General features: G+C 39.9%; 1 protein-coding gene across 5 annotated transcripts in view; it reads left to right on the forward strand.

The window, feature by feature from the left end:
- The window catches only part of OXR1 (oxidation resistance 1), a 260,076-nt gene that overhangs the window by 61,653 nt on the left and 177,396 nt on the right, over positions 1-21,027 (forward strand). The window contains exon 2 of one of the 5 annotated variants that reach the window (XM_039706069.1): positions 2,349-2,432. The exons of the other annotated variants lie outside the window; for them this stretch is intronic. The gene's annotated coding sequence lies outside the window, so the exon portion shown is untranslated. The remainder of the gene's footprint in view (positions 1-2,348; positions 2,433-21,027) is intronic. 5 annotated transcript variants of the gene reach the window in all.

Below are 21,027 nucleotides of genomic sequence, written 5' to 3' on the forward strand. Positions count from 1 at the left end.
TGTAATGAAGAAAAATGTAACTCGGGATAAAAGGAGAAAGAAAGCAGCGCATTTTCCCTTGTGAGCAAGCTAGCAGAGAATTTTCACAGCCTTCCTTCTATTTCATGTCTGGACTTAAAATAGTTACATAAAAATGTAGAAGTAATCAAATATTTTAATGAAGAAAAATGTAACTCAGGATAAAAGGAGAAAGCAGCGCATTTTCCCTTGTGAGCAAGCTAGCAGAGAATTTTCACAGCCTTCCTTCTATTTCATGTCTGGACTTAAAATAGTTACATAAAAATGTAGAAGTAATCAAATATTCCATATGCAAGATGAAATTCATATGTCTGATTTTTTTATGACCGACATATATGCTTGGTAGTTTTCTTTTCATACATGTTTAGTAGCGTAGAGAAATTCCCTGGGAGGTACGGGAAAGAATGTGAAAACTGAAGTGAATTCAAAGAAGGAATATGAAGAATGGATTAAGAAATTATGGAGGTAATTTGAGTCCATGATAATATGGTAACGCCTCCCAGTGGCTGTACCCCAAGGATACCAAATCTGTCTTCATTCCTGTTTCTGGTCCCCACTCTCCCTTCACATGCATTAACAGTGAGTTAACAGTGGGCTTTCTGATCATGAGATTAGACCTTCATCTATAAGTAAAATAAATTAATGCTAAGTCCCAGATCTGAACAGTGTTGGGTAACACAAGAGAGGGAATTCCATTCTCTGTGTAGGTGAAAGTTCATTTAAGTATAGTTTATAATAGGAATAACTTCAGAGAGAGAAAAAAAAAAAAAGAGCCGCATTCCCAAAGGAAATTACTGCAGCATCTAGTTTGATAAGGAAGTTTTAATTTTCCTGCACTGGAAGTAATCTTACAAAATTGCCAAGAATTTTGCTGCTGATGTTACCAGAAGCAAGTTCAATGCCTGGATGATTTCTTTGTTAATTGATGCTACTGCTCAGAATTATCTCCTTATTGTAGCTTTACTTCATTCTTTCTCTTTTGTTTTTTATCACAATTTATAATAGGAAAAAAGGCTTAGAAATGTTGAATAAACCTGTTCCTCTGCCACTTTAAAACTGTTAACCATGTTCCATCTTTATAATGATGGCTTAAATACCCTTTTCTGTCATACTTTTCTAACACTTCCTTTCTGGATGGACCAACAAAATAGTTCTAATGGAATGTACAAACATATTAGGGGAAGTTTTTTTTCTCCTCAGTATCTCCAAGAAGCCAACTCCACTTCTGGAGCAGGAACACTGTGATAATATATCACAGGATTTTTATATCAATTACTGTATATCACAAGCTGCCGAGGTCTTGTTTTGCAAAAAGGCTACCAGTTGTAATGGCACATTGAGGATATTTAATAGCACTCATGCAGAACCCACTTTGTCACTGCTTTATAGTACGTGAGATAACAGCTCAATAAATACTCTGGGCCAGCCAGAACTGAACATTAACTATGGAATTTAAAATACTTCACTGGTTTCTTGACGAAAGTATTGGACACATACAATACATTTACAATTCTTGCATGGTTAGGATTTGAGTTTTGTTACTTAGAAAAATATGGTTTTACAACATTAATTGCAAGCCAACTTCAAATTATCTTAGTACAAATACTACCTTTGCAGAATCAGGTTTTAAACCAACAAACACGTGACCATTTATTGCTCATGGAATAGGATTAGAATCATTATTAGAATCACTGGAATATGGTACAAACTTAGCATTCTGACTTCAATAGCAATTGCATGTTTAGGCAATTCTACATTTTCTTAAAGCCAAGCTACGCTGATTCCACATGACAGTGGTTTTAATGAGGCTCAATAAACAGTACAGTTTGTAACCTCAGGCCAACTGCTGAGCAGAAGCCAAGAGCAGTGCTACAGCTTTAGTGAACCTATTACTGTGAAAGATGCTGGATCCTGGAGCAGCCTGAGTCACTCATTGCACAAGAGATGAAGCTCCAATAAATAAAAATGAATATCTAACATGACGGGTGACAACTTCATGCAAACGTGATTTTCTCTGATTTGACAGTGCCTTGATAAAGTCTTAAGGCATGTGGCTTACTAGCAACCATTTAAATTTTTAGACGTTGAATCTTCTGTTTTACTTGCCAACGTTAGCATTTGAGGCTTGTGGTTTCCTATAGGTACTAAAAAATTGCTTTGCTTACGTATTGGGCCTAATTCTCTGAGCTGCTCAAGATCTAGAACAGCTTCTATAAACTGTTAGAGTAGTCAACAATGCTAAAATGCATATGTTTTCTTTGCCAATTTATGGTTATTTTTTATTAAGTTCTTTTAAAGGTGAATTGATATAGGTTGTTTCCTACCCTTAGGGCTGATCTTAGACCATGTTCCCCCACCAGCACATTCACTGACCTGGAGCCCCATGAGAGCAGTCTGCATCCCCTGTGAACAAGGTGAGGAAATTTGCATTCAAAAACCACCAGAGGCAGCTTAGTTCCTCTTTTAAGGTGCTACAGCTCTCTTAGTCTTTATGAAACTATTTTTAAAGGGTATCTGGGAACCCAGCATAAATGGATTTAGGGGCTAAAAAGAATGGAAGAGCAGATCTGAGATATTTAGTCTTGAAGTGAACAGGGAGGCTGAACCAATTCTATGGATGGTTTATACACCAAAAGCATATCCCAAAATAAACAGAAGAGTTGGCAGCACAGGACAAAAAAATTGGTCTTGTACAAGAAAATAGTTAGAAATTAGTTTACATTGCTAGGAATAGTATAGTATGTAGTGGGTAATGCTTGGACTTGAACTTATATGTCATTTCCAACCTAAATGATTCTGTGATTCTGCATGATGTGCTGGACTGTTTATTCATATTTCCCTGAGATAGTCTTATCAAAACCCCTTAAATCTAAGCAGTTAATGTTTGCCAAAGTTGTGATTCTTATGTAAGTATTACCTGTTGTCTTTGCAAAGTTGCTGAATCACAGTTTAAGTGGTTAATGCTGAACTATAAGCTGATAACAGGTTTACCATTTATGCTTTTGATCTTCAGCCTAATAAGACAGTAGAAAAAGATGTTAAGATAACACAAAGCTGGTGCAAAAAGATTCTGCAATCAGGTTCTGTTCCTTATTTAGTGCAGTTAAATTACCAAATGGCAACAACAAAGATTAAGTTGTCATCTGCTGACATTTATTTCAGTGGGAAACAGGAAAAATGCACTGTTAGAAAGTAATATCAGAAACACTAGGGATTTACGGAGATATAAAGAGATAGATAAACACAACAAAAATCAATATGGTTAGTGTCCTCAGCTCTATCTTCACTTTCCAGAATGATATAGTTTCTATTTACAGTTGGAAAATATGTCCTCAAATACTTGTGGCATTGCAAGAAATATTCTGGGGAACAGTCAACATCATCACACAGACCATGAAGGGACAAACCACAGCTTTTAATCAATGGAGGAAGGGAAATGAATGTTGCTAATGTACTATTCTCCCTTACAAGGTGGCAGGCCTGATACAGTGCAGACTGATATGTCTGAGCCATGTCACGAAATGCAAAACAAACTTTGAATGGGTACATCAAACACTTGGAGTTCCAGGCAGCAGGATCCATAATGTGAGATTAAACAAGGGTTGCTAGTTTGGTTTTGCAAGCAGATTGACTGTTGATATTTGAAATTGTTTTGTAAATGGCTATCTTTCATGTCTTTTCACAGAAATATAGACACTAGCATGAAAATTATTTTGTATAATTTTATAGTGTAATTGCCTGTTGAGTGTCCCTGCCAGGTTAAAATACACATATGGAACAAAACAGTCATGGTCATCTTCCTAGCCTGTGGTAAACCAGAGGAGGATTTATAGGCCTAAAGCTATTAAAAAGAAAAAAAATAAAGGTAGGTAACTGATCTTAACATATTATTCAGGACTAATGCTAGATCTGAACTTTAAAGTATCTTGTATGCTAAGGAAAGTGTCACCTAATGTCTTTTTCAGTGTTGGTATTCCTGCACTCAGCATTAGTGATTGCTGACCTAGGGAAAGAAATGGGGCATCTGTGCAGAACTCCAGAATTTCAATGGCTTCACATTACAAGTTGCCGGTTGATTTACTGAGTCATAATGTATTGGTGTTCCTCATCTCTGTAAAAGTTTCAAAGCACAAAAAGCTAAAATACACTATAAATCCAGAACCTGATCCCTTCTGATGCATATCTGTAGGTTCTGTGGCCAGTTTTCCTGAAGGTACACTATGGGGAGTCAAGAATCACTCCACCTTTTTTTGTTGTACCTTGTGCTGTATTCCTGCCACTGTGATAATCAATCAAGAGGTGAAATAATTTGGTTTTGAGTGGAAATTTATGAGGCACATATAATAGTGCATGCCAGGCCTCAGACTTTTTCCTGTAGTGAAAGATCTCTCCCTACTTTCCATTGGTATCCCCTATGGTTGTGGTGCCTGGGACAGATTTTGTGTGGGTTTGGAAATTGAGCTGGTGGAGGTCTCGTCATGTTGCACATATGATCATGATCACCCATGCCTGAAATCCCCAACCCACAGCCAAACGGGGGAGGATAAGCTACCCTTGTAACACCCTTGGTTGTGCTAATGAGGCCATGCAGGAGGAAATCTCAGGAATCCATCTAGGGTGGATTGATGGTGGCAGGAATGGAGGGTAGGGAGGGCTGGCTGTTGATATCTTTATTGGTTTATTCTCCTTTGCCTTGAGAGTCTCAAGCTCACTTCTGTGTACTTCAGTTATTAAAAATTACGTTTTAAGTTCCTAACTGCAGGCAAGCTTTTGAGTGAGTGGTGTAATTCTCAAACTGATCAAAGCATGAACTTTATTTTTTCAAAACTACATACCAGCATCAATGAATTGTTCCTGTGTCTGCTGAAGTTTCTCTCTCATTCTGAATAGCAGATAAATAACCATCTTTCTTTTTTTCTTCTCCAATGAAGTTTGCTGTTTGGTTGGTACTCCTTTTAGAAGGAAGTTCAGATATGAAAGCCTGGGACAATGATAATCTGGAAAAAGATGTTTTCTATCAGTTTCCATGAACTTTACTGTTCTGAGCAGAAGAACTTCATTTGGCCTAAGCAGCTATCCCAGACTACTGCAAACTGGTAACTGAGTGCAGAATTATACTATTTTGTTAAATTGTCACCTGAGTTGTTGTTGTACAGCCATTGTTCTGCTGCTGTGTGGTTTTTTCTCAAATAAAGTTTATTTATTTAGATCCCTATTTTTACACAATAAATGAGAGACAGCTCTCACTGCTAGGTGAAGACAGAACTTCAGAATGAAGCCAGATATTTTGAAGTATTTTTAACTCTAGTCGTTCCTTTTTAACCAGAGAGTAGTAGATGCTCACAGGAAAGGTTAGACTATAAGAGACCTAACCCTCTACCCAGGAAGTATAAAGCCATAAGTGTTTGTGGAAGTTGATGCTACCCTGTTACAAAGAACTCAACTCAAGTTGAGAATCTTGTCTGTAGCATTTTTGCCTTAATGTAGGTCTACTTTTAGGGACTGTTTTAGCCTTAGGCCTTTTTTAGCCTGTTTTATATGAGGATAGTAATGATGGCATCAGTGAATCTGATCATCAATTGTTAATTAAATTTCTAATTATTTCTAATAAGAGTATAAAAAAGAAAAAAACAATGTTAAAAACCCCTGTCATATTTTATTAAACAAGCTGACCCTCTAATTTTCCTGTTTCTTCAAGAACTGTAAAAATGTCAGTTTAAGTTAGATTGCAGCTTATTGATGGACTGCTAAGTACAGTAACCATTCCATCCTGTCTGTTTGAATGCCAAAATCTCGAGCTATACCACAACATCCTGATGAGCATTTCTATCACAGCTAAAGCAAAGCTTTAGCACAGGTACCTGCACTGAGAGAGTCTGGATTTAGAATCCCTTATACCTAAAAATGTGTAACTAAATCAGTCCAAGATTGATTAGCTGAAATGCTTATGTACAATATTTCACACCCAGATGAGCAGTTTTGGTGCTGCGCTTGCTGCTGTGATTGCAGAGACTGTGCTGGGAGCCTTGCAGTCCCTGTGGCACGTGTCCCACCCTACAGGGTCACAGCAGCAGCTGATGTGCTGCCTCTGCAGAAGGAGAAAGGTTTTTTTTTTTTTTACCCTCCCTTGATGAGCCAGACCCTGTAAGGAGAGGGGAAGGAGCTGCTGCTGAGGGCTGCAGGCGTGCTAGCACAGGCAGCTCATGGCTCTGTGAGCAAAGCGCTTTGTTAGAGCCTGGCAGAGCTTCACCTGAGGAGTATTGTAAGAGACAGTGTTCCACAAAACTTTGCAATAAAGAGCAGAGAACAGACATGATGATGGCTGCCTTCCTCTTCCCATTTCTCTTGAATGTGAGTTAGCTGCCACCTAGAAGATCTGAAGGATATGGAGAGAAGAAAATGACAAAAAATAGTCTAGCAGTTACCATCTTCTGTCCTGAAATGTGTAGAGCCAGACAATCCTCAGAGGTGATTCAGAGAAGAGTTCAATTCATTTATATTTGAAGGGGAACTCAAGTTGTTGATATCTGTATCTGATTTCTTAAAATGAATGTGTGGTCTTCATCTGAGTGCTGGCTGCTGACAGGCAGCAGAAGAGCAGCAGCAGCACAGCTGGAGGAGGTGGCATTTAGTTATGGGGCAGTTGCTGCTGCTCACTTCTCCACTGTGAATCCATGAAGCTGTTGGTTGTACTGAAAAAAGGAGGATAAGGATGCTCAGTCATGTGCATAGCTCAGCTTCCAGCATCAAGAGTTGCACAGAAAATGGCATTGAAATGACATTGGCATTACCTGGAGGCAAGGAGATGAACAATGACATTAAAACAATGAAAGGAATGAAAGTATTTTATGGATAAGGGTCACAGTTAGAGGTCTAGATGTGTGTCCATTTGATGGAAGGTGGAGGGGAAGAGGAGTTGGAGGCAGGGCTGACCCTGCTAAACCCAGAGGAAAGGGCAGTTAAAGCAGTCAGGTAATTCATCACCAAAGTGATATGAAATGTGTGGCAGGTTCACAGCCACAGTGCTGGCTCTGTTGTCACTGTCTCCCAGTGGTCAGAAGCACAGTGAATAGCTGTTTCCTTCTCCTACCCCAGCCAAACACCAGCACCCTCTGAATTAGCAAAATCCCAGTCTCCTCATTTCTGTGTGGCATTGCTTGCTCTCAAATGGGCTCAGGGGAAAAAAGCAAAACAAACTAACCAGAAAGGTGAAATAGTATCACTAATAACTGTAAATTACCAGCCATCAGCTGTCCTGAGCAATTCTGAATAAGGTACCTGCACCACCTTCTGTTATTAAAATCATGTTGTAAATGCAGACTTGGATTTTGGAAACTAAAAACGCATAGTGATACAGGAGCAACTGTAGCTGCAGAAGGAAATATAAGTGGTTTCATGACTACATACAGACTATGTTTTCTGTAGTGTCTATTGATAATAGGAAAGTAAAAAGAATCTGTGGAGTTGAAAGTGCAGCAGAATTTAGTGTCTGAAAACCTCACCTTTTCTGAAGGATATTGCAGATGCTGATAAAGTGGTTACGCATAAATATGCTACTTGTAGTCATGCCAGCTTGGATTTTGCCTTTTTTTTTTTCCTTTTGTATGTTCTCTGTATTCTCCACACACATATTTGTGGCTCTGTAGCCTCTTGTATTAGTAGCTAGTTTTCCCAGTAATTTTCTGTGGCCTTTCCCTAAGCAGAAAGACAAACCAAGTTCCAGAGCTCCAAGCCCTGAGGGGTTTTGGGATACAAGGCCCCTGTCCTGTCTTGGTTCTTCCTCGTAACCAAGACTGAGATCAGCTCTTGGAGATACATTTCATGGACAAGTACACCTAGTGCTGAAGGGGGGCTCCAGAGAAAGGGATTGACCTGGGGGGGAATTGCATCACCACTTGTCCTCCTAATTGGTGCTTTTTATCAAATATGCTAATTTCCTAAAACCTATAAATGTTTATTCACCCCTGGTGGGGGTGAAATTTTGTGGACATCTTTCCATAACTGCTCCTGAAAGCCTTCAAATAAAGATCCTCTTTTATATTACCTCCTTACTAAAATTATCTAGTGTTTAATTTCCAAGTTAGGAAAAAGGCAACAGTAGCTATTCCATGGATATATGAAAGAGAGAAGAACTCTTCTTGGAATAGGTTTCTTTTAGTACTTTTGCTATTGTTTTGCTGTTTCTTTGTTTTTCCCAGCAGTAGCCTAAAAATAGTTTGAATTGTTGTGGTTCAAGAAAGATACCCAGTTCAGGTACATGGTAATAAAATTTGAGTAGAAGCTCTGCATGTGTTCTGTCAGGAAGGCGTTAAGGTGCTTGATGAGTGTCTTTGCACACTGCTAATTTGGGCTGGTATTTTTAGTTGTATTCCCAGTAGGAATGGTGCAGAGTTTCTCACAGACAGCTTTGATAGCTGACTCCTGTGGGGAGGGGCTACTATGGGGTTACAGTAGCTATCCCACCAAGCTTAATGCCTGCTTTACTCTGATAAACCAAATTTTCAATTAAAAAATCCAGAAACAAAACAACCTCATAAGATTTCACATCCTCTTCCTTCCACTGAGATACTGATTTTTTTTTCCCTCTAGAAGTTCAGAAGAAGGGATTCTGGATGTATGTTAAGGCTGTATTTATAGGAACAGATTAACCTGCAAGTTCTTGATGGGAGTTTATCTTGTTCATTGCATGTGAGGTTTGTGGCATTTTTCTTCTTTTGTTTTCATAGCAGTAGGTTAGGAGATGAGAGAGAAGTACTTCACAGAGCTTGTATAGACTATGCATGCAATGCACTTTAAGAAGATCTGAAGAGATGCTCAACCAAGAGTTCTTCAGATAAATTATAAAAGGAAGAAGGGAACTTAAAAGGATATATTTTATTTTTTCAATTGTCTACTTCTTTTTATTTGCTGGGACAGCATATTTAAGCGTTTCACATATGAAATAATTCAGCAGACTAATAATGATACAAATAATCTGAAATAAAAAACAATTTATGGCACTAAAACTCATAACTATAACTAGATTTTTTTGGTTTCTCTAATATTCCTAATCAGAACTACTGTGAAAAAGTCCTCTTGGGCATGCCAAGTTCCTCATGAGCAGTACTGAGTTTCTAAGGTCTGACTTTGATCTTTTACAAGTATTTGAGTTTTGGTGGGGCAGAGCCCTTGGGATTAGAGCTGTCAGGAGGCCTGGAGAATGCTTGGCTTGTGTGCTGGAGAGAAGGACTGCTCTGATGTATTAGTAGTGGATTGCAACTGACGTGCAGAGTAGATGCCTGGATTGTTTTGAAAAGTACATTTTAAAATTTTTTTTAGGGTTGGTTTTGTTTTTCAAGCCCAGAGGATACTTAATTCCTAACCATGATTTCAGGAGTAGTTTTTGCTATTATTGAGACTTCTTGGTAACTGCATTTTTGGGTGGTATGTTTCAGGAACTAAAATACCCCCAAAACTGAGTACTTTATGAATTTTTCTCCAGTAGTCTTTGTCTGGAGACAAAATTATAAAAACTTTTCATACTGCATCTCTGCTGGACACTGCAGTTTGCATATTATCCTGTTTTCAGAGTCTATTGCCTCTCCTGGCTTTTATTTCCAAAACATGCCAGCAGTGGAAGTCAGGTGGGAGGTACAAAGTAGTGGCAGCAACATGAAATGGGGCATTCTGTGTGCTCTGGAGAGGCGTGGTGCAGAAGAAACAGCAGCTGAAAGGTGACAAATCTGAGAAAGTTGAACTCTCTGTGTGTAGACCTGGGAGACTTCAAGCTACATCACAGGTAGGTCCTGAATTTCTGCACATTGCTCTTCACTGTTGGCTAACTAAAAATATTTTCTGGAACGGAGAGTGCAGGCACCTTGCTTTGGACTTTCCTAACTCCCACTGTGTTCAGTGCATCCTTCTGTTGATCAAAGCAGAGCAGATTGAACAAATCAGGCTCTTTTGTGGAGGAGAATACAGAAACACCCTGAATGTCAGGTCAATGTGCTGGGCAGAATATGGGAAGCTGCTCAGATAATGCTGCAGACTGGTAGCAGAGATTGTTTTTTCTCAAGGAACACAGGAGCTAAGAGGAGGGTGACAGAGAAGAGGACTCTCCTGAGGGCTCTGTGACCTAGATGGGTGGCTCCTAGGACCAATGGATCTCCAATTCATATTCCCAAAACACTAGGAGTACTTCAACTAAATGTTTCCATGTATCCTAAATCAATTTCTACTCCACAAAAAAAAAAAAAAAAAAGAAAATCCTTCAAAAAGAAGGAATTGCTCTTAATTGCTGCTGACAGCTTGCTATGACTACTTCTGACCTGCCTAGAACATTGAATATTACATCCCTTGTGACAGGAGTGAGTCTGGATGGGTTGTTAACCAAGTGTAATTTTATGTAGTACAACATGAAAGTTTATGTGATTTACATGGTCTTGCCCTTGGTAGCATTATAGCCACACTGCTTATCACCTCCTATATTCTCCTTACAAAAATGTCTATAAAAGTAAATGAACAGTTAAATGTACAAACTTTTTTATAGAAATTTTGTTGCTCAGGGACAATCTTAAAAAATTTCCTCCATATAAGCCTTGCATTCACATTGGGTTTTGCTGTCATTCTACCTAAAGGACAGTTGTATCACCACTGTGGATAATGAGAGTCACCAGGCTTGGGGACTCATACCTGTCTAATTTCTTTTCCCTGCTTCAAGTATAAGCAGAAGTTTAATTTCCCTTACTGTCTGGAAATTTAATCTTTTTAAGACTTTGTTCATCTAAGCTGTGGTTAGAACGGTTGAATCCTTTGCATTTGTTTTCAAGAGCAGAAAGTAATTTTCCTCTACTATTTTCCATACCTAATCATTTAAATTCAGTGACAATTCACCTTTCATCCTTCCCTTATGAGCAGACTAGATTGAACTCCTTTAATTTAGTATTGTGGGGCTTATTTTTCAGCTGCAGGGTTACATTTGTTCTCCTTCAAAATTTTCAGGAAGTAGAAATAATAAATTTTATCATCATAAATGTCATTTTAATCTGGTAGTGTTTTAATTCAATCATATAAGAACAGAGAAAGATTAAACTATTTTTACCCTGGCACCAGACACAGGTTTTATGAGGAGGCAGGCATGGCTTTAGATAGCCAAGTCTGTCTTTGAGCTGTCTCCTTCTATGCCAAAATCTTTCAACCTTACGTGGGAGCACACTATCTTGGAGAAAAAAAAAAAGAACATTGAAGTGACAAAACTTTTTCCAAAAAACCTTGTTGACTGGCATGAATTAGTTTTCTTGCATCTAATTACTGGTAATCATTATGATGACAACAGTAAAGAAAGAACCTTAGAGGTCTTGAATTTTTCTGTGAGTGGTAGGGATATGTTTAGGTAGCAGTAAATGCTATCACATTTTAATGAGGAGAAAAGATTTTGAACTAGCTTTTGAATCTAAATATAGACATTTATAGTTAATTTTAAGTGTGTGTAGGAGAGGAGAGGATGGCCTCTTATGAAAAGCAATGTCTTGTGTTGCTACATTGTTCATTGGAGCAAAACACTGTTTGGGGCCTGATTTGATATGCACATTTCCCTATTAGAATTGCTGAATAAAAAAAAAGTCAGTGACTTTCACAGAATTGCACAGTAAAATGTACTATAAACAAGAAAGCAGGTTTTCTTAATGCACTTGATGCCATTCAGCGATCTGTGTTCCCAGATTTCATTTGCAGGGCGGTTCTTGGGCACACACACTGCCACGTGGAGCGAGAGCTGTCTCGCAGGCTGTCAGCAGAAAAGGCTGATCATCTCTGCAGGGAGCTGGTGCCAAGCTGGGCGCTGCAGGGCTATTAATTCCAAGCCCTTCCACCATCTGCTTTCAGGAAATGGAGAGGGGAGCGTCACCGACCTTCGGGGTGTTTTTGCCTTTGGCTATTAAACAGTTTTCCATAGTACCGAGCCCTGGCTCTGAGCTCTGCCTGCAGTCCCTTTCTCTCACTCCAGTTCCTACAGTGAACTTCAAGGTGCCCAACCCATTAGAAACTTCTGAACGCTTTTTTTCTGAGTATTGCAAAACTACATAGAAAATTATGGGAATAGTAAATCAACCTTTTATATCCAGTGAGTAAGGGTTCAAAAACAAACCAAGGAATGCATCTAGACATTTCTTTAAAAGTGTGAGCACATGTCCCAGCTGCGGAGGGACTCCTGCAGACTGCAGTAGTGTTGCTTCCTTTGCAGTGGTGCCATGTCTTGCTTGCTGTTGTGCAGTGTAGGTCTGCACTAGCTATAAAGTCCCAAGGAGGTATAAAGTGGTGAGGAGCCCTGCCTGTTTGTGCACAAACTCAGCAGCACTTTCTGCCCATGTGTGGCATTGAGCTGGAGCAGTCATCCTGCTCATTTTGTGCTCCCAGGAGTATAAGCTCCAGCATCTGATACTGTCACATCAGAGTCTGGTTTCTGTAATCTGGAGGTGGAAGACTAGGAGGGATAGCTAAAGCACTGGCAGAAGAAACAATGTGGGATAATGCTTAAACTGAATATTGGGAGCACTAGGAACTCCCAGGCTCTCACAGGACAGTAGTTCTGTGTGAGGATTTTTGAACCCCCCAAAATCCTTACTGGAGAGCTGGTCTGCTTTGAGATATGGGTGGACAACCACTTCTGCCTCCATTGCCCAGCCATGCAAAAGAATTATGGTGAAAATAAAATAGCTGCATTTCATAAACCTGAATGCCCTTCCAGCTGGGAGAGAAGATGAAGCTTAATGTTACAGGTGTGGTGGTCTCAATGGCCTTTCCTTATTGGATGCAATAAGACTGTCAGCATGGGGAATGAAATGCATTTGAGACTCATGCACATCTGGACTGGCCTCTTGCACTTGTAGGATTTATTTTTGACTTATTCCATTGTGCTTGGAGCGCTTAAAGTGTCATTTGCAAAATTAATCCTTGAAATGGAGGAAGAATACTCATTGCATTTGCAGAAATTGAGTGGGGACTAAAATCCTCATTCAGCAAATATTGCAGATGTCACATTGTGCTCAAGAAATTGGCAAAAATGTGGAGTGGTTTTCGTCTAATTTTAAAACCACATAAAATTAATGGTCAATAGGGATACATAACCTTTGAATATTTTGAAAACAAGAGAAGCTTTGAATTGACTATGGACAATTTGAATAGTAAAATAGTTTTTAAGATAAATGCTATAAAGAATATTTTGTGAACTTTTAAATTCTGTTTTGTTCTTTTAAATGAGAGCTTAAGAACAGAAAAATGCTCACATTAGTTTGGTAACATTTCCACTTGAAAAGTCTAATGCCTAAATAAATGGGTGCTTTTTCCATTTTTCATGACAAAAAATATATTTTTAGGGACATTCTAACAATTGTTTCAGTCTGTGACTATTTTTCTGTTTTTTTGTTGTTTTTTTCTTTTGCTTTCACATATTTTTTTCATTCTTAGGTAATGAAATTTGAGATTGATGGTTTAGGGAACTATTCTGTGGACCTTTTTTTTTTTTTTGCACTGATAGCTAAATAAGTTCCAAGCAATAAGTACAAAAGTTAAAGCCAAACACCTGAATGATTTATAACTTTATTACTTTATGTATTTATCTTTTTTAAAGTCCAAGTCTTTTTATGTCAGGTGATGTTCAGCATCCAAATAGTGAGTCTCCCACTGAAAAGCTTCTATTCAAAATTGGAGACATATTATTAATAAAATACATTGTGTCTGCTAGAGCCTGCCATTAAATTATGTGCTGAAAATAGTTCAATATTTGTTGTACAATAGTATTAGGAAAGGGAAGTAATAATACAGCATCCTTTTGTCATAGCTGAGCAACTTATTAGTCTTAGACTAAAGGTCTTTGTGTGGAACAACAGTTTAGTGTTCAATTTTTCTTTTTCCAGAAGCATTATGAATAGCCAAGTTGCTGCATCAGTCCTTTTACTAGCCTGTTCTGGAAGAAAATGTGTTTCATCATACATTTACATGTCTGACATGAAAATGCTATTAAAAGGAACAGTCTTTAAGTCTTCTTTGACCAGTTTTGTCCTCAGATGGGTGTAAATGTGTGCAAATAAAATTATTGCAGCATCATTCTAGCTTCTGATTCTACTGCCTGCTCCCAGAGGCAGAACTGCAGGGGCTGAGGCATCTGCTGCTGCTCTGCAGGACAGAGCTTATCATTATATTGGCATTCAATGTCTCCCTTGTGTAATTCTTGTCCTTCTCCTTCTTTCCATATTCCTTCTGCAAATATTAATGTGTTGTCTTGTTTGAATTTTAAGACTGATCTTTTTCCCCTAAGACCAATTTTCTGTTATTATTTTTGCTATTACCTATTTCTGAAAGATTTTCTTAAAAGCTACAAACTCAGTTTGGGGATATAAAACAAATCTCTTTTCTTTCCTTGGCAGTGAAGATGAAGGAAAGCTAGAAGTGTTTGTTTATCAAAATGTTCAAACTTATTTAGAATTCAGACAGCAATTCCTGTCTGTTTAGACAAGTATTTGTTCCTCCTGTGAAGGTGGTTCCCAGTGCAATGTGATAGACTGGGTACTCATGCCAGTCTCTCCTTATCAGTGATTTCAAAAGCAACAAACATTAATATTTTGGACTAGATAATCTTGAAAGTAAGACAGAATCTAGAAAACATATGGAAACTTTCACTGTTGTGGCACCCTCCTCATGAACAATTTCAGAGAGCTGGGGATTTTCACTTCTCTCCTTTCATGCCTCAACACAGGCAAAAGACTTCCACCCCCAAAATCTCCTTGTGGTGCACTGAGAAGCCAGATAGTGCAGTAGCAGCAGCATAGCAGCAGCACTCATGCCTTGTTTTAGGTATTAGTTTCTTTCTCCCCTATTGTACATTGCCACAGAGCAAAGCAGAGTCCCTCTTCCCAGCTTCTCTTCTACTCTTCTTTTCTCCCTCTTCTCAGGTCTTAAGGTTGCAGAGCACTCAGGCTGTGTGTGCAAAATCTACTGATGTTTTAGTATTTATCTTATTTCAGCTCTTTCTGAGCTGTCTGGAAGGGAATAATGTAAGAAAATACTTGCATCCTTAGTTTGTTACTAATTTGGAGTAGGTGCAGCACTACTGTAATTCTAACCAGGGAATCTCAGACATAGCACATGTCTACTTATGCCTATAATAATGTACAAACCCTAGAACAGATTATTCCGTAATCATATGGAATATTTAAGTTTTCTTTTGTTTCCACAGTACCTTTCATGGTAAAATAAGTTTTAATTACATTAGCTGTGTTTCTGGGTATAAGTTTGTTTTGGTGTTGGTTTTTTTTCTTTTCCTGTGTTGTACTAAAAATCTCTAAGCTGTTATTAGTACAGTACTACTTTCTGAGTGAAGAAATAAATACCACTTGACAGTTGACAACTGCTTTTAAACAGAAGAAGCCATTACTGCAGTAACATGTGATGGCAGAGTGACTCTGACACAGAGTGCCTGACCTTGACACAGGCAGTGCTGGTTCAGCTGTTGTGGTTCTTTCTGCTGCTGATGGCTGGGTCTAGCAACAGCAATATGAGTGTGAAACCCTCATATTCAGGAGACTCATATATCTTCTGCCTTTGTGGTGTTCAAATGGTTGCTAGGGAAGACAAAGAAAGGCTGTTTGGAGAGGAAGAGGGTTAGAGACAAACTGGTTCCCAGTCCATTCTGCGTGTGAATAGCACCACACTGCAGCAACACTAGCACTAAAGGGAGATTTGTTTATTTTTAGCTATGTTACATTGGTTTCCCATTTGTTTGTTACCTTGAATGTAAGCTGCAGGCTTCTGTGTCCACATGAGCCCTTGGAATGCATGTACAAAGAAAATGTACATTAGGAGCAGAGCTAGAGTTGTTTACAGCAAGAGGCTTTTAGAGCTCTTTTTTTTTTTTTTAGCCTAGAGAAACTTATCTCCATGCACTGATTATATATTTGCTCGAATCTTTTCATTTTTAGCCCTAATAGGAACATCCCTGTTTGGGATGATGAGAGTCATCACCTTAGTAACTCCTTCCAACTCACATTGGTGCTGTGAGCAGTTTTCGGTTGTACTGTGGAATAAATCCAGTATATCAAGTGCATTGGAAATTCAGTGAGAAACAGTGATTTCTTGTTTCATCCATCTGTTGTGCTTCTCAGACCTGTAACTACATGGGAAGAATATGGAAAGTAAAAATTACAGGTAACATAAATCCTGGATAAACTATTAGCAAAATATTGCTGCATGGGAAGCATACATAGATATTTCTGAAATTACTACCACTGTGGCTGTTTCTCATCAGGGGAAGTTCCTTCTCAAGAATCAAATACAAGAAAAGAATATATGCAAACTTGAGATGAGTGGTGGATAGAAATCTACTCCAAATACATTTGCATCTAGATCTCCTATTTGTTTGGGCTAGTTGGATTTCTCAGATTTGCAAAACAAGGTGCCAAGCAATCCTTTTCTCTAGAAGCCAGCTGCTGAACCTTTGCTGCTGGGCTTGGGTTTCTTTTCTTTCCCCCCACTTCTTGTCACTTACCACATGTTGGTAAAGGACATTTTGTCCAGCTTTTATTCATGAATTCTCAGATTTGGGTTAAGTCTAACAGTTTTCTATCCCTTTGTACTTAAACTGTTTCTATGCACTGTGTCACGTGGTAGGCAGTGACAGAAGGCTATAACCAGCAAGAATCCCCCTCTTGGGAAGACTCTTTGAGCACAAAGTGCTTGTAAGAGACACATGGTAACCAGCTCAGCACAGCATCACAGTTCTTTGGAGATGTATTGGCCGGACAAGTCAATGATCTCCATCTGAAATGGGGGCTGTTGTAGGAGCAACAATACTGCATGAATACAATAAAATGCCTGAAATCACCACTGTCAGAGAAACCAGAGAGGAGGGCAGCAGTTGATATTAGTTTCATGTACCTCAATCTGACAGATTCACGAAGCACAGACATATGGTCTGGATATAGATTCCAAGACGCAAGAGTCTACATCCACTGTTTGATGGTGAAATATGAAAATACAGCCTGCATTTCTAGAGCATAGCTCTTAACCATTGCCTGGGCCACATGAAATTTGTCAGAACAGCTACAGCCTTTTAATTAAAGGCCTCAGAAGGAAGGTCTATATATGTTTATTCCCAAATTAATATATATGTTTGTAAATTACTATGTATATTTTTTCTTATTTAATATGGTCTAAAAGGAGACCAAGAATCTGCCATGGTGCATGCAAATAAAGAGGTGCTTATGTTGATGCCCAGCCACACAAGTGCCATGCTGACACAGATCTATGATATCCAAGTTGAACTTTCTGAACAATGACAAGTTCATTTTGTCATGTGTTTTCTGCTCTGTGCCAGAATAGATCCAAAACCATCATATCAACATCAGAAATGAAATTGTGTGAAAGTGGCTCTTTTCCGATTAGAAAGACTCTTCTATTTTTCAAAAATTTGGCATCTTCTTTTGGAAGCAACAAAAAATGGACTGCAAGTGACAAAAAAAGTGCCATACAGAAGCCTTTCCATTGGATTCAATACAGCGCTGTGAAACATTGTACCCCTCTACAGATACAGAAGCCTTTCCATTGGATTCAATACAGCGCTGTGAAACATTGTACCCCTCATGGAACAACATAATTCTGTGGGGTGTGGGGGGAAAAAAAACCCCAAAAACAACAACAACAAAAAAACCACCAAAAAAACCCCAAAACAAACAAACAAACAAAAAACAACAAAAAAAAAAAAACACACAGCAAAACTCACCCAAAACATTTTTGTCAAGTTTTGACAAAATCTAGTCTCTTTTCTGAGAAGTCTCAGAGTAAACAGATTAATTCAAACTATTTGGTTCCCCTTTTTTTTCTCTTAAGAGAAAGAAGAAAAAAAGAACAACTTTTCCCTAAAAATATCATACTTAAAATATACTGCAGACCCCAACCTTCTGACACAAGCATACATCTTGCACTGCCTGCTAGGTGATATAAAAAGTTACTGGCCTGGAACCAAATGTCTCATTGAAAACTAACATGAACAAAAATGTCATTCAGACTTAGAAGTGTTAGCTAGAAAATCTAAATGCTTCTCTATGTGCCCTTATCATTTGCCTTTCTCTAGTTTGTCAATAGATGCTAACAAAGTCTGTCTCCTCCTGTTCCTCAGACTGCAGACCTGTGTATGAAAGAACACATTGACAACATTGTGCTTAATCCAAATGCGTGGTATAAAGGGATACACAACACTTGGGACAAGTGCTAGTGCCTTGGTGATGTTTTTGAACAATGGTAGAAAGGGATACACAACACTTGGGACAAGTGCTAGTGCCTTGGTGATGTTTTTGAGGATCAGATTCATTGGCATGTGCAGTCTGTTACACAGATCAGTCCAAATTCTGTCCCTTCAATCGTTACTTCTGTACTCCCAGGAGCACTCTATGGTGCACATAGGTCCTACAGGTGAGAGATTGTCTACTAAAAAATACACTGCTACTTTGATAATAATGTAGTGACGCATGTCATACTGCTTGTTTGAAAGTACCAGGTGATACATGAATGAAAAAATTTATTTAGGATATTGATCAGCTTATCTAAAAGCTGATCTCAAGATCTCTCATGAGACCACACCTGAAGTACTGCACCCAGCACAGGATGGGTTCCAGCTCTCCACAGCAGTGAGGTTAAAGCTTGATGATCTTTGAGGTCCCTTCCTTTTGTCATCTTATTGCAAAGCTTCCATACCTTCTCAGTGAGTTCTTATGGGCAGCTCCTCACAGCACAGCCAACAAACTCCAGCAGCTCTTCTCAGCCAGCTAACCCACTCTTTTATAGCACTCACCCTTATTGGACATAGCTGTGGCCTATTAAGGGCAGGCCTGTTCCTAATCCTTGGCACTTAGTACAGCTGCAACTCCTCAGGGGTGAGATTGTCTTCTGCACTGTCTCTGTTCTCTTACATTCCGTCCTCCCACACCTTCCAACCCAAACCAGCCCATTCTATGATGTTATGCTCTTGTCAAAAGTCCCTCTCCAACTTCATTGCAGGATCATTTCAGGAACTGGAAGTCTGTAATTAGGTGCTTCCTAAAGCCTTCTCTTTGCTGGGCTGAACAATTCCAGTTCTCTCAGCCTTTCTTCATAGTAGAGGTGCTCCATCTCTCATCCTCTTGATGGCCACTTCCAGACTCTCTCCAACAGGTCAATGTTCTCCCTGTGCTGGCAATTCCACACTCTATGGAACACTCGGTGTGCGAAACTAAAATTTATTTTGGCGGTCAGGGCTAAACCCAGCCCAGACATGGGGCATGCTTTCACAGGTGATGTCACACGTCTGTGGGGCACAGGGGACCCGCACGCTGTGTCCTTCGGCTGATCCTGCCCGCAGAGCCCGTGCCCGCCGGCAGCGCCCCGGGGCCCGCGGAAAACCCTCGGTTCCACCGGGAGCGGGGCCGGGATCGCGGCTGGGGCCAGGGACCGAGGCAGGGAGGGGACAGGAGCAGGGAAGGGACAGGGGCAGGGCAGGACAGGGGTGGCACCGCTGCTCCCCCCGGCCCGGCAGCGAGCGGAGCAGCAGCCCGGCGGGGTCCGTGCCCAGGGGCGATTACAGAGCCGCTCTCGGTGCCTGCCGTGCCCTCCCTGCTGCACAGAACGCTCCGTGAGCCGTAGCTGTGCTCCGACACCCCCGCCCCGCCATCCGCGGGGATGCGCCAGTGGCTGTCCCACTCTCTCCCAGCGCAGCGGGCCATGGAATCCTGCAGGGGTGGGGTCCTTGCACAAGGCTATGGGAAACAGTGCAGTGAAACAGAAAGAAATAGTTCCTCTAGGCAGCAGTGTCACTTGTCCCACAGGTGCTTCCCGGTCCGCAGGCCGAGCCAAGCCCAGCCCTCGCTGCTGTCCCTGGCTTTGGGCTGTAAAGGATGCTCCGCTCTGCTCCAGCAGCCGAGTGGTCTTGTGGTGCCACGGAGGACACAGCAGCACGGACAAGAGACTGACTTCTCGACTTTTTACCTCTTTAGGTGTGACTGGAGTCTCTAAAAATTTGCCTCAGTGCTGGGAAGGTGTGGGGCAAAAAACTGCTTTGAAACTGTAAAAAAAGAGTTTGTGTTTTTGAATGTAGCATGGATATCACAGACGAATGTTTAAGTATCATTGGTCTCTTGAAAAATAATAATACTTCTGTAGGTTGCAATTAATTTAGGATGTTTGCAATTTTGTGAAAATTTTACATATTCTCTTTTCTTAGAGAGTAAGTGTATGTATTTACTGAAGCCATTCCGTATATAGAAGGCAATTAGCTTTTTATGAAAGTTGAAGCAGACTATTACATATGCCCAGAGAGGTGGTAGATGTCTCATCCCTGGCAACATTCAAGGTGAGGTTGGGCAGGGCTCTGAGCACCCTGATGTGGTTGAAGATGTCCTGCTCATTACAGGGACATTGACTGGATGAGAATTAAAGGTCCCTTGCAACCCAGACCAAACTCCTGCCTTGCATGGAAAACTATCTGTACCTGCAGTGTACTTTGAGAGCCCAATGAAAGATCAATGTCCTGGAAGGACTATCAGATGATTTTGTTTTGGACTTGCAGAGGACAACTCCTCCTGTGAAAATGTAATATTATTAATAAACCTCACAAAGGGACAAAAGTTATGTTTTCATCCACAGAAATCTGCCTGGTGTGATATCCCAGCCCTCACATCTCTGCTCTCTGAAGAATCTGTGTTTCAGTAACCATGATCTAGGATGTGTTTGCTCGTCCCTTCTTGAACAGGAAGTAGAGTGTTAGGAATGCAAAAATGTTTCTCCTCCTGAGGTGTTGCTTTTCCCCTTCCTCTCTCTGAATTGCTACTTTCTGTCACAGATATCTTATAAGGCTTTTCTCCTCTCTGAAAAATGAAATATTTGCACCGAGAAAACCTTTAAGAGTGGGTGAGCCAGGCCTATCTTTGTGACTTCTGTTTCACAGACCTCTCTAGAGATCTTTGGATGTATCTAAAGTTACTTGAAAGTAACTTAGAGGAGATGTGA

The sequence above is a fragment of the Passer montanus genome, unplaced genomic scaffold (assembly GCF_014805655.1).
Source record: "Passer montanus isolate IOZ18808 unplaced genomic scaffold, ASM1480565v1 scaffold19, whole genome shotgun sequence".
NCBI classification, from domain to species: domain Eukaryota; kingdom Metazoa; phylum Chordata; class Aves; order Passeriformes; family Passeridae; genus Passer; species Passer montanus.